A 15,015-nucleotide genomic window follows, 5' to 3' on the forward strand; every position below is an offset into this window, starting at 1 on the left:
GGCAGCCCTTCCCAGCGGTGCCTATTTGTCTTCATAGATTACTAAATCAGGCTGCCTAGAATTCTTGGGGAGCATTTGCTACCTTGTTCAGCATTCACATGCTGTCTTTCCATAACAGCACACAGGCACACGCCGGTAGTATCTTTACCTTTATATACGGCCCGGTGTTGGTTCTTGTGACAATCTTTGTGGTTTGGTCGTGTGAATTATGTTGATTTCTCATGATAGACTGACCAATGACAGGACACTGGAGCAAGGCAAGATAACAAGATACAGTTCCACAGTTTTTCATCATGAAAAAAACGCCAAACCATAACAGAACATGCCAATTACAGAAGGAGCAAGAGTCACAGATGGCTCTCACTAACTGTATTAAGCACAAACACAGCCACTTGGAGATGTCTGTAACATGAGCTAAATCTATAGTGCATGAAGTGATGGTAATCTTCCAAATCTTCAATAAGGTCTCTTTTGGAAATCTTGAAAGATATGTGTATTTCAAGAGGGATTTGGAAAAATAAAATCCACTATACTAATGGAAATTCCATTATGGTGATGACTTTTTTGAAGCTGTCACAATATATTTTATGTGTTCTTATTCCTGTGTATTGTATTTACATGAACTGCACTTATTTTTCCTTCCCAGAAGGAAATAAAAGTCTTGAAAATGCTGTTTGATCTTTTCAAAAGTGACTCAGATTTACAGTCTCTTGACATGAGTCAGATCAGAATAGAATCAACAGGACATCTCTTTCCTCACAAGCTCCCCTCACCATGTGCTCACTATAAATACATTAATTCTGATTACTTTGTTTTACAGACAATGAAATATTTATAATATACAATGAGGATACTAAGCTCTGTTTAATTGCTCAGAGTTCTCATGCAGTCACAACAGCTCCTTGTAACACAAACGCTGAGTTACAAAAATTCAGGTGGGTGTCTGATCACCAGGTGATTAGTGTGGCATTTGCACAATGCTTGGGAGGACCCTACAAGCAAAACCAGGCTAAAATTTCTTTGTAATCCTGCAACAAGAAAAGTGAATTGCAGAAATGGGACTGCAGAAATGCAACCTTGGCAATCCAAGGGGAAGATTTATTTCTCAGTGCTGGCACAAGACAAGAAGACAATATTGTGCTGAAAACAGGATCAGCAACGATGAATAAATGGAAGATCTATGGAACCATGGATGATTCGTGTTCTAAAAGCCATGAAGGTAAAGTTTAAAGGTTAATCTTGACAGTGTCTTGAACCCACTTGTTTGCCTCATGGATAGGATCCTTTGATTTCTGCTCCCCTTAGTCTAACATCAGCTGTTCCACCTCAGGCAATGTTGGACTGGAGGATGATTCATTCACCCATTCAGGCCTGTGGTCTTCCATCCTGGAGACACACAGGTGCTTAGCTTCAGAGAGAATGTAGTATGTGCAAAACATGCTTTTTTTAACTTTACTTTTAAAGGAAAAAGTGGATTTAAGCTATTTTTAATCATTAGCTTTAATGAAAGTGCTTTATTTAACTGTATACTACTAATAATGAAATTGTGTTAGCATTGCTGGATAAAAGGCAAATATCTTTATGTTTAATACTCCTACAGTAAATATAAGGAAACAATTCCATGCACGATGTCATTCAGTTCCTCTACAAGATTTCAGATGACAAAAAGCACCACAACATTTAACAGTTAAATCAATGACTTATTGTTAGTGAATGACAGGAAGTTAAGTTGCATGAACAACAAAATAATGCTACTTTTAGAAAATTATTTTTGAATATATGACACAAAAATCACTACAGTTTTTTCATAGTTCTTGACTACAGTATGAAACTGCTCTATTTCCAGCCATTGTAGCTGGCAATATTGTAAGTAAATGGTAAATTGCAAGACCAACCCAGAACTTCCTTGGAAGATGCTGCTGGTGACAGTAGGTCACACTGCTGGCTCATGTTCAGCTGGCTGTTGCCCAGCACCCCCAGGCCCCTTTCCACAGGGCAGCTTTCTAGCCACTCTTCCCCAAGCCTGTAGTGTTGCAAATGTAATTAATGAGGCATAGTTTGAAAAGCTAACTTTCCACCATTGGAAATGTTTGCATTTCAGTTGTATTTCAGCCAAGAATTAATTCAGCATAGCCTATGAGCTGCTGAACAAGTTTTCAGATTAGATAATAACCAAGGTGTAGTTTTGCATTATTGATCTCTTTACTCATTTTTTTTCACCTGGAGATTATCAGATTTCACAGGTGATACTGAAAATAAAGGATGAAAGGCCCTTATCTACTAATGTTAATGGCAAACCCTCTTTTACTCAACAAAGAGGAAGCTAACAGAAGAGTATGAATTTTGTGGGGTCTGAGCCTTATTTGCTGCAGAATCTCATTCCACAAGTAAGCTTGCAGATAAACTTTCTCATAACATTTTGTGTAAGATGTTTATAACAAATTGCAATATTAAATCTCCTTTCTTTCACACAGACAATGACAGATTTTGGACTACAGACCCTTTGACAGGAATCTACTACCAGACAAACTACCAGTCAGCTCTCACGTGGCACCAAGCAAGGAAGAGCTGCCAGCAGCAGAATGCAGAATTAAGTGTCACAGAGCTACATGAGCAAATGTATCCAAGAGAACTAACAAGCAAGACTCGGTAAAAAGAGTGTCAAACACCTTTTTTTCCTGATTAAAAATGTTTCAGTGCTTTAATCACATTACTATGAATAGTTGACATTAAAATGGTATATGTAGTGCTAGAGAAATAGCACAATTACTGTAAATTAAGGTTTTTATAGGTGGAACTTTTGTAAGTTGTGGAACTGTCATTTGAAATTATTTCTGTTATTATTATTTTTTCAGAGAAAGCTAAGACTTTCCAGCTAATTAAGCAGAAGTTGACTCAAGCTCAGAAAATACCAGAAAGATCCCAGAAAGGGACCTTACAAGAAGGAATGTCATTACAGGAGGCAGTCATTATATGACTTTTGTGTTAAGAAACAGTATTCTTCATGTATATCTAGTGAAATAGATTTTTGGAAATACCATACACATTTTATGCAAAACACTAGTAAAAACCTAAAGACTTTCTGGATTTATACATAGACTGTAGAATGAAAGCCCTGTATCAATTGCATCACAAGCACGCAAGCTGGTAACATAAATATTAATAATAGCAGCTCAGTGTTTCAGTTTAGAAAGATTATTGCTTACACATAGCTGTAGAATAGCATTACATTCAGATAAACTAGTATGTAAAACAGTATTTTGCCATTTTTTTAATCTACAGAATGAAGTCTCTGAGACTACTACAAGTAAACATGGATTCTGTACTGAACTTAGAAATCACTAAAGAGACATTGATTATCTTCCTCCAAACTTTGCAAATGCAGAGCATTTCTTAACAAACCTCGTTAGAATTCAACTCTTTTTGTTACCTAGGTTTGATTGACAGCAAGAGATCCTCTCTCTGGATTGCGCTTAACAGTCGGTATCTCAACAGTGGCTTGGCAGTGGAGTGATGGCATTCCCTTCAGATACTTTAACTGGGAACCAGGTAGTAATTGTTTTTTTAACAGTTTTTGGAATGAATGTTTTCCACCAGAATGCTGAATGTGTATTAATTACAGTCCTGTAGTATTCCCCATGAACATGAGGACATGGAGTTGAAAGGCTTATGAGACATGTGAGACTGATGCTTTTCTTCACTGGATATGTCAAAAGGAGTTTCAAGCAGAAGGGCTAAATAAACTCATCTTCTATCAGAAGTAGATAAAGTGAAAAGCATCGGTCGAGCTGTAGCGTACTAGGAATGCCTTCAAGTCAGTTAAAACCTCTGTGTCTCTTCAACTCTCACAAGGGTTATCAATGACTCAGCTGTCAGTGAGCACCAGTCTTGCAACGCCTTCCCATTCACTTTTTATGTCTTTCCTCTTTTCTTCTCTCCTCTTCAACATTCAAGAGAGACTGTAAATAGAGTTCACAGCATTAGCAGTTTATCTTTGAAAGCTGCTTAACGTTTGTCATGGCAACAGCTGGTTGAAGCAAATGCTGAATGTTTGCTTGCTGAAAAAATGCACACATGTTCCATCTTTGGGCCTTCCCCAGGTCTCGAAGGTGCCACCTGTTTTCATCTGGCACAGAGGATGAAGGGAAAGCCTAGAGTTGTTGAGTCTGGTAGAGGGTTTTCTGCCTTCTGCCGAGCTGGTCAATGTCCTTAAGCCTTGCAGAGAAGAACAGTCGGCTCTAAGGTCAAGCAGCCCACCCCCTTGGAGTTCCTGTATCCCCACATGACAGCTGCTATGATGAGTTAATCTACACATTCACAGTTTACTGCAAAATTATTATAAGTTGTATCTTTCAGTGGGAGGAAAAAGTAAGTCATCACACTATGGACCTCTCTAATAAGGGGAAAACACTGCCCATTCCCCAAGGACAGTGGTCCTAGAGAACCTCCTGGAGGTCTGGTTGCAGAAGCAAGCAGAGGAGAGACACACATCAAGTGTGAGTGCATGTTAGGAGGCTTGGCTTGCAGCAAGGAGCAAATCTGCAGCCAAGTTGCCAGAGACATGCAGAAAGGACCTTTCCAAAGGGTCTGAGGGTAACTTTTCTGTTCCAGCACACCTCTGAAACCTGCTGGACCAGAACCTGATATAGAAAGGAAATACTCCCCTTCAAGGGCATTGTGGAAATGAGATTTGTTTTCACATGTGATTTGGTATGCCTTATATTTTATTTTAGGAATTCAGCGTGATTATTTTTCTGCTCTGCTAAATGCAGCTCTGAAAACTAGAAGCCATTTAACATGCTCCCATAAAGAGGAAGCCTACCCTGCCAGGGCTTGTCCAATCTAGGTTCCCAGCACTCCCTACTCAGACAACATCTGCCACAGAGACTTTTGTCTCATATTTTTAACAAATACTATTCATTCACTGAGCTTGGTTTAACTCTACAATGCAGAGCTAGAACTCTAATTTTCAGGTTTTGAAATTTCTTTTTATTGTTAGCAACTAACGGCTCTTACTCTGAAGAACGCTCTTCTCTCTTCACATCTGTAAAATTCCTTATCTCAACACGAACTATGTTAAGATGCTGCCTTACTGTCATCCTGCCCAAAGATATCAGCTGAAACTGTGTCCTCTGATTTTACGAATGTAACTGAGTCTTTTAAGGTTGTTACTTACTTCTCATAGCACAACTGGGTCCTGACCACAAATTGTGTATAAATCTAGATGTTTTATGAGCTGTGAAACGATGAACTCCGATTTCCTACAGTCTGTGTATGGCATTGCAACTGTAGCAGCACCAGGGACCCCTTCAATGTCTGGACTCTTCAGTCCAGCATCCACTGACTGAGCAACAACATAGTTTATTCTGCATCTGGTTGTGAGCTACATATTCCTCAGCAGATGTATAGCTGAACCCTATGCAGAGGCTGATTAAGCAAGTGGGGGGAGGCAAGAAAAGGACTTGCTGCAGCCTTTCATCAGTGCAGGCTCAAAGTTTAGTTTCTCTTCTGCACAAGCCAACAATTGTCACAAAAGTTCTGGGTATGTCTTATTAGTGAGACCGCTATTCTGCAATAAAATATGCCAGAAAGTGTAAATTATGCAACAAGCATCTAAAGAAATGTTTTGATGGGTACTTTTAAGTCACATTTCCTTATCTCTGGTAGAAAAATAGCTGTAGCAATGAAGTCATGAATCTGTAACTAACACACGAAAAGGCTGGAAGTAAAATGTTCTTTCAGCTGCTGCCATAAAACCTGTGCTACGTATTTGTTTTTTATTCTGTGAAGGAAGCCCTGAGCCTGAGAAACTCTGTGCAGGACTGAATCCCAGAGGAGATGCTAAATGGGAAAATCAGCCATGTGAGCTGAAAGTTGGCTATATCTGTAAAAAAGAAAACTCCACACTGGATCCTTTCATTCTTCCATCAAGTATTTCAAGCAAATAAACACCTTTTCATAAAGACATAATTTTGTCATTAAAATGAAAAAACATGGCTATTTAAAATTACAAAAAAGCATTACCATTTGTTCTTCTGCTTTGATGAGTGGTATGGAACGAAGCATACCGTTATTTCCTTAACCAAACATATTTAAATACTGGAAATGTTCCTGGAACCCAGTAAACACACAAGCAACTTTTACTTCATGTTATTATTCACAATTCCAGAGGCACTGGTCTAAGCCATACACTATCACAAAAGTATCATGGACTGCATGGACATGAAAATGAAGTTAGAGATGCCTCACTACTCCTGCAGTGCATTTCAATGAAAACACCCAGGCTCATCACTGAAGGCTTGGAAAGACGGCACCAATAGGCTCAATCCGCCTTCTTAGTAGGCTTGTTTGCATGGCAAAAAAGAGCAAGTTCCTCCAGACCACTTTTCTACTACTTTTTTTTTAAATGAGACTTAGTATGGAAAGCCATGTGTGCAGAGGATTACTTGTGCTGCAGTAATAATGCCTTTATGAAATATGCAAGCCATAACTGGGTGGTGTATATAGTGTGAAGACACTATACAAGGAATTCCAAAATATTCCTCTGTCTAAAAGTGAGTATTTCACACTAGTGAAGCCCATTAACCGCTGGATACTTTATTCTCCCCTTTCATTTAAATGCAATATGTTTTCTGTAAAAGTGTGATGTGCAACAGCAGACTAAAATGTTTTATATGTATGAGGAATGAATAGAAGTATTACTTATTTGTAACCACTCCATTTTCATTCTAATTAGTTAATTGGCTGATTTCAAATGTAATTGCAGTTATTCTAGACTTCAGCTTGCTCTGTTTACAAACTTGAAATATCTATTGCTTTTGAGAGGATGCAGAGCCTGTTAAATGCCCAGAAGGATTGCTGCCCTATGGAGATCACTGTTTCATGGTTCATAGAGACCCCAGACTATGGAGAGAAGCCCTAATTTCCTGCAATGAGAGCAACGGCCATCTGGCCAGTATCCACAACCCTGAGGAGCATGGCTTTATACTGTCTCAGCTTGGCTACAGTGAGTATTTCTATGGGGCAGTGTTTGGTACAAATGGAGAATTATATTATTAGAAATCTTACAGAATTTTAAAAAAAAATTGTATTTGTTTGACATGAATATTTATAGGGAAGCCCACAGATACATAGGTCAAAAAAACCAAACACCAAAAGCACACAAGAGGAATCAGTGCTCACTTAATTTTCTTTTTCATGGTTTTCATTCTGATTTTCATTTGTTTTTCACTGCATGAAATCACTTGAAGGAAATAACAGTTCTAGTTAATGCAGTATTTGGGCTGATTATCTGCCTCAGACACCTTGTAGCTGTAGATACAGTAATGGAATTTACTGATAAAGCTGAGGAATTGCATTTCCTGCTGGTATCTCATTTTTTAACTTCTTGAAAGAAGAATGTGAATTAGGTCTTAAAATAAACTCCACTGTCATTTAATATAGATTGATTTGTATTGCAACATGGCAATTTCAGCTCATCTGCATAAAATCTTGCTCCTACGGACTGTTTCATCTTGGGTACTAACACAAGAGAATTTCTGTGCTTAGGTCTGAATGACCTCAACACCTAAAAGTGTTTTGAGTGGAGTGATGGGACTCCTGTGACAATGGTTGCCTGGAGAACCAACCCATGCAATCGATGGGCAAGAGGATTGTGTCATTATGGCAGGAGAGATAGAATCATTCCACATTTGTGTAGCACTATCGTGTTAGATTTTTGTTTTGATTTCCATTTTTTTATGAATGTAAGTTAGAAACAAATCAGAGAAGGGTATCTTTATTCACTCAGAAAGATGGCCACTCTAAATGCAGTTTAAATTAAATTAGAGATAACTAGATAAATGTTCATATCTGACTGTGAGTGTACATTATATGCCAAGCAAACCTCAACAGTCTGCCCATGACAGTTAACTTAACAAAACCTCACAATTAAGCACAAACACTTGGAATTCATTAAAAAGTACAGTTTTTCATTCTCCTATTGAAGCAATATTGAAAAAAAATCAATAATGTTTCTAATAGAAACAGGTTCTGCATCACTATTTTTTCCCAAACTGCATCTAGGATGGATATTGGGCAGTGACAGAAAGTTAGGTTACATCTGCAGAAGACACCCACTACAAGGAGTTTCTGGGACAGTAAAGACTGATCCTGCCTGCCTGAAGGTAAGAAGAAAGCATAACCAAGAATCTAGTTATCAAAAATCCATTGTTTTCACAAGCTCCATTTGACTTTGAAAATATCTTTTTTTCCCCCCTAACAAGTGTGATTGTACATCAAATTCTGGGTGATATTGTCCACTACATTCCCTTATTTAAATAAAGTTATCTTTAAATTTTTTTAATCAATATCAATCAGGCCTGTTATCTGTCAGAACAGTCTGTAAAAGAGGCTAAAGCCATTACTGCAGTTTTCTACAATTCTGTGTTGTTCTACAACCATCTGCAGTTATCTAAGACATAGCAAAGACTGGGAACCATTTCTGGAGACTCCGGGACATGATGCAAGATGAGGACGAGGACAAATCTCATTATTGAAGCCAAATCAAAGCAATCAAATTGCTTTTATGAGTGAATATGTTTTGAATAAGTTATTGTATCCTACTGCTTATTTTCCTTTTTCCCTCTTTTTACTTCCCTTTTTACTGCTGTTCTATGTTTAGTAACATTTCCCACAACCCCATATGGGGAACAGAGATGAGACTCACTGCGTTAGATGGAACTAGCAAGCAGCCAAATACTGAACACAGATTTTATTTACCTTTCTTGCATGCAGCAAGCAAATGATGACATGGTATAGAAGGGAAAAGTGACTTGGAAGCCAGCTGTAATTTTGAGGATTTTGCTTTTCAATAGTTTTTATGCTACCTCTTCTATCAGATTTTTTAGGAGAGCTGATGAGTTAAATCAATTAATTAATCTAGGTACTGTTCTTTTATCCTAAAAACATCAAGAAATTTAAGTCAGCATCTGACTATAATACAGACTGCCCTCTTCGGTTCTGAGCAAGGAAGTATTTTATTCACGCACTTCTGAATACACTCTCCATTCTGTGTGCCTCTGAGTTTTTTGTTATTTAAAACTTATCCATTACTAATTGTCAAAAAAAGGAGACTCATATGCATTAAATTTCTTCTTTCTGGATATTTACTTAATTTCCATTAGTCCACTGGAATTCAAATTAACATATTACCGCACTAGGTTATATTAAAAATGTGTTGATTTAAGAGGAGACACTGAAATTCAAGCACTGTAACTTATGTTCTTTTTATTGCAAATATTTTCCACATGTTCTTGACAGGGGTGGGATAGAAATGTTTTTTACTGCTACCTGGTTGGACATACCTCTGTAATGTTTTCAGAAGCCAAGAAAACCTGTGAAAGGAGTAATGGCTATTTAACAAGTGTAGGAGACTGGTATGAAAAGAGTTTAAGACCTGTACATCTGATGAAACAAACTTGGAATTTTATAAAATAGATGAAAAATTTTTGGAAAAAAAAGTATGAAATCGGAAAGCCAGAATATCCTTTTTCTGCAGAAAAAAACAGTCAGTAAATACAGTAGGTCTTTTCTAACTAAATATATTTTACACATTCTTATTTTCTAGTACTTTACTCTGAAAAAAAAGACCACAGCTGCTTCTGTTCTCTAGGGAGCAGGTTTTCAGTATAGCACGGCTTCACCTGCTATTGAAGCTAGCCCATCTGCTATCCAGTTAAGTAACATATTTCCACTTAAAAGGAAACCTAATGGACACTCTATTCATTCTAGTCCTGTGTAGTTTTGGATGCTGAGAAATGGCAGACCAAGAGAAAGGTAGGCTTAATCCCTATCTGACTCCTGTCATTTCAGATATGAGCAAGCCTACCTGACCAGCCTCGTTGGTCTGAGCTCTGAGAAGTATTTTTGGATTGGTCTCTCAGACGTGGAAGAGCAAGGGAAGTTCAAGTAGGTGACTGGTGAAGGTGTTCTGTACACAAACTGGAATGTGGCAATGCCTGGTACTCTGCCACCGGCATAAATTCATGCTACTAAGGAACTTCCTGTGTTGTCATTCTGAATTGTTTTCCAGCTTTGCTAAAACACATCCACGATGACACATGCGAACATTCTGCCTTTGAAATAGGAGTGTCTTTGACATAAACTGCCATGAAAATTTTTCTTTTCTGGCTCCTCATTTCTTACAAGAGCAAAATCAGACTGAGCAGAAAGGTTGAAACCTTTTCCAGCCCAGGTGACAGGCTGCCAAATCCTTGCAGTGAGTAGCACAGGAAAGAGACAGGCAAGGGGTTCTTCATGCCCTTCTAAAGCTTTTCAAAGGGGAGGGAAGATGAAGGACTCTGCTTTCTGGTTCCCTCTTTTTGCAAAGCTCCTCCTTTGAGCAGACACGACACTCTATTTCAAACAATCTTATGTAAATGAATCACAAGAGCTGTAAAAATGTTAGGGGAACCACTTTAAAACACATTTCAATTTTGTTTTGTATCTCACAAAGGGAATGAAGCCAGTTGTGTTGCCCTGAGGACTGGAAATTCAGCTGGACTATGGGATGTTCCGAACTGTGAAGTCAAGGCAAAATTTCTCTGCAAAAAACTTGCTGAAAAAATCACTCTTCCTTTTGCTCCTGAAACAGTTCCTGATTCCAAATGTCCCTTGGGTTGGGATACAATTAATAGCACTAATTTGTGCTTCAGACTAAGTATTAATTTTTCCAATAATCCTACTCATGAGACAGAAGAACACCAAATAGATAGGGCATCTAAACTTCAGAGAATGGTACGTTATTGCGCAAGTGTAGTAAGCTTTTACACAACACAGAAATCACTCCAATTATCACTCTGTCAGTGATATGTAACATTATCCAAGTAGCATATTCTTTAATCCATACTATGTATGATAATTGCAATGCAATGTTTTCCTATTTTACTTATACAAAGCAGTCAGCAGATTTATTTTTAACATGCTGTAAACATAGTGTTCTACCTGTATTTATAGGTTTTTGTGAGAGAAGAAAACCAAAAGAAAACGTGGTTTGAAGCCTGAAATTTCAGAGAAATAGGAGGAGACCTGGCTGACATTAGAAGTGAAGAACAGCAAACAGTGTTAGAAAACTTAATAATGTAATTAAACAAAGTATCTAATATTTGATATTTTGGTGTAACAATACATTCTATAGGAATAAATTATAACATTCTTGAGTTGCTCCTGAGATAATTAGTTGAAAATCTATGGGTTTTTTATCATCACAGTCTATAAAAAGAACTGAGAAAATGTTTCATATGGGTACCATTTTCAAAGACATTTTTGATGTTCCTAAAAATTTTCATCATCTGCATATCTTTTAAATTAAAAAAAAAAACAACTGAACAACCAAATCATTTGAATCCTTCTCCTTCGGACCCATTTCTAAGTCTGTTCACTGAACCATTTTGAAACTAAATTGTGCCCTCCAGCAAACCCAAACTTATATCTGGAAGAAAACGATAATCACAGCATCAATGAAGAAAAACAATATGTGCTGTGTGTTTTGAACACAACCAGTTGCAAATCAGAAAATTTTAAGGCATAAACTTCACTTATTTAATGGGAGTTTGCTGACCAACAGCATTTTGTTACTTTTAAAATTTCTACTCTGTTTGAAGTCTTCAAAAAGTGTTAGAGTTATTGTCTCACTGAACTTGCAGAATTTAGCAGAGCTAACTACATACATCCTCTTCTTCCATGATACATTTTTTCACACTCTAGGAAAAAATCTCCATCATCTCAGCCTTTCTGGATAGGCTTGCAGGATCCTGATGGTGGGCTTTCCTGGAGCAACAGATCACCGGTGATAGTTTGACACTGCCAGTTTCTTTCTGCTCTGACTTTTTTGCTGCTGGAGGTATTTCCATGACTGGTGTGGATGAAAGTTGTATAAGAATTCCCAAAAATGTCTACCTTGCCACCGAGTAACTCTAAACCATTATTCTTCATACTGGTTTGGCAAAGAAAAAGGCCAATAAGCTTTGAAGTTATACCATCACAACAGTGGCAACAGAGTAATGGTTGCAGCTACAGAGATGATTATCTAAGTGGCAAATACGTGAGAAAGGTCTCTACTGATTTTTATTAGTCTGTAGCGACATATTGCCACTTTCCTTTCCCCTGCTATTGATTTATAACTTCATTTGATTCGAGTTTTCATGGGACTGCTGGAGTCCGTTAAATGCTGTGTAAACCCAGAGCCTTTCATTTTTCTTGTGGAGTGACTATATTGCTTTAACAGCCCACGTAGGCTCCACAGCCATAGGAGGAAAGTAAGGAGTGGTTTAAAACCTTCAGTGCTGCTGCGCTTTCCTTCCAGAGTACAACTTTTTTCCCTGTATGACAACCCTAAAAACCAAAGTTGTGTTTTGTGTATATTTTTACAATACTGCATTTGAATATTGTGGAGCAATCAGTGGAAAATCTTCCACGTCATGGATTATGGTGCACTGTGAACACAGCCATAACTGGATTTGTGAAATAAAGAAAGGTAGGTTCCTTTTTACACTAAACTCACATTAGTAAGAAATTTAAGCTGAATCTGTCTAAACAGGAAGTTCTGCAAGTTACATGCAGTAAGAAAATTTGGTTGATTTCACAGGAATTTTGCATAATGAAAAACAGGTCAAGTCATATGAATACTTTCATAATACGATGTTTCAACTGTTAAACTTTTTTTGTTTTATTTAAAAATATTTATTATAAACTTTATTAAAAATATACTTGTTTATACAATTATAGAATTGTAGAAAACAAGGTGAAAGAAACCTCAAGGGCTTACCTGGTAAAATCCACTGTTCTGCCCAAAAGCACATTTTTGTCAAAATAGAAGCTTTGACTGACATGAAACTGTATGTTTCTTTGAGCTTTTACTTGTAGGGAATTCCCAAGTTGGGGCCTAAAGGGGCAGAGAGAGAGAAAGAGAGAACTGCAACTTGCAAAAAAAAGGATTACTTTAAATCTCTGTACCCTTTGTGAAGTGAAACTTCACTCCTCTGCTCAGCTGCAGCATGAATGCTACACAAGGACACATGAGACACCTAGTCTAATTTAAACAAGACTGCCAGCACACTAGAATCATTCTCTTTGTAAAATGGCATGTAAAGAAGCTCCTGTAAAAACAGGCTTGCTGTAAGCAAAAGACGGTAGTCCAAGCTTCGAAATGTAAATACTTTAGGGCAATAGGTAGGCTTGCATCTTCCTCTTATACCAGCAGCAAAATATTCTATGTTTATACTTCTGTCGGTATTTTTTTGAAATATAACTACTGTTAAGAAAGACATCCAGTGAAATAAGAGAGCAATCAGTTATAGCTTTGTATGGAGTGGCACATTTTACTTCCAAGACTAACAGGAGTGTTGCTTTGGTGGCTCTCTAGGCTCCTTCCCACAAGCAGTAAGGGTTAATGTTTAAAGTGATACTTTTTCAAAGATGATCATTTCTGTGCTGATGAATTATTCAGAATAATCTGATTCTAACCAAAGCACGTTGTCTCAGCTTCTCATGCTTAAAAAGTAATAGTCATCGGCACCTGTCTCAAAAAGAGGTGGTGAAGATACCTTTCCTTGTAACTTCTTCATAATTCCTCACCTGCACGATCAGCACAACTAAAAATCATTAGCAAAAGTGTCAATAGTAGTTGTATATGTTAATTATTATTAGTGTGTGACTGGCAGAAATTGTAGCCTGAAGCAATTACCATCATTAGTCAGCAGTGCATAATATTACACTGAAAGGTGCTGAAATAGTCATAATACTTTGTAGTTCCAGAACAGAAATATATTTTTTTCTTCTAAATCATTTAATGAACCATACAAGAGATTAATTTTAAAAGGTGACATGACTCTTTTTTATCCAAGCATATGTGTCACACACTTCACTTAGTGTAATTACACATACAGCAACAAAAATATTTCAAGGAATTCCCGTGGGAAAAAATGGTAAAGGTGACATTTGTTTTACATTTTTATAGCTCTTGGCCTTGCATGTTTAGAGCTACATGGCTCCAATATCCCACTCTGTGTGATGTGGAGATTTTTCATTTAAACTATTTCTCAAAAACTGGTAGATTTTCAGTAAAATGTGATTCTTCACAAAGTAGTTTCACAGAAAAAAAAAGTTCCACAAACAAATGAATAGCAACAAACTTTAAAATATTTTGAAGCAAAAATTTGTGTAGTGTTTTAATCTCTTGTTGAAATACAAGACAATGTCCACAAAGAATCTTTTATCATTGTGCAGAACATTGCAGTAAAATATTTTCACTCTTTAGTTTTCTTTCATAAACAGGTACTCATTCAGACTAACTTCAGTCATTGAATTTAGGCAACATTGAGGATGTGCAAGATGCACTTACCAAAAATCTACCAAGACAGAGGTGTAGGGCTGTAATACATCTGCTATTCCCTGAACATCCATTTTTTGTTATGCACCAAAGATACTATATAAATATATTCTGCACTGAAAATATAAAATATGGAAAATTGATAGACATTAAGATAATATCCACTAATTGAACACTGATACTGGCTCAACATTTGGGAAAATTTTTACATCTTTATTTTTCTCCCATTTGATAACAGGGACACCCTTGAAACCAGAACCTCTGGACCCTTCTGCCAGTAAGCTTTGTTTATTTTCTCTTATCTAAAGGGTGATATCATGTCATGATAAGTCAGCATGAGTCAGACTGACTCCAGCCTCGTGTAAGGACCAGGAAGAATACAGACATTCCACTTCCATGTTGCAGCATATGAAGTCACAGAAGATGGCTGGATTTTAAAAGGGGACAAACAAGATTTTTTCAACACAGAAAAGACCTCTATGGAGAAAGCCAGAACATTCTGCAAAAGCAATCATGGAGATCTCGCTACTATTGGAAATAACAAGGAAAGAAAATTTTTGTGGAAAATGTGTAAGAAGAAATTTGACTAAGTTATATCATATATGGCCTATATACCCTGCTGCATATGCTTGTGAAGTACAGGAGAA

The 15,015-nt window shown here is 37.2% G+C and overlaps 1 pseudogene; it reads left to right on the forward strand.

The window, feature by feature from the left end:
- LOC104332521 (macrophage mannose receptor 1-like) overlaps positions 1–15,015 on the forward strand; it is a 91,625-nt pseudogene that overhangs the window by 64,661 nt on the left and 11,949 nt on the right.

The sequence above is a fragment of the Opisthocomus hoazin genome, chromosome 4, assembly GCF_030867145.1.
Source record: "Opisthocomus hoazin isolate bOpiHoa1 chromosome 4, bOpiHoa1.hap1, whole genome shotgun sequence".
NCBI lineage: Eukaryota > Metazoa > Chordata > Aves > Opisthocomiformes > Opisthocomidae > Opisthocomus > Opisthocomus hoazin.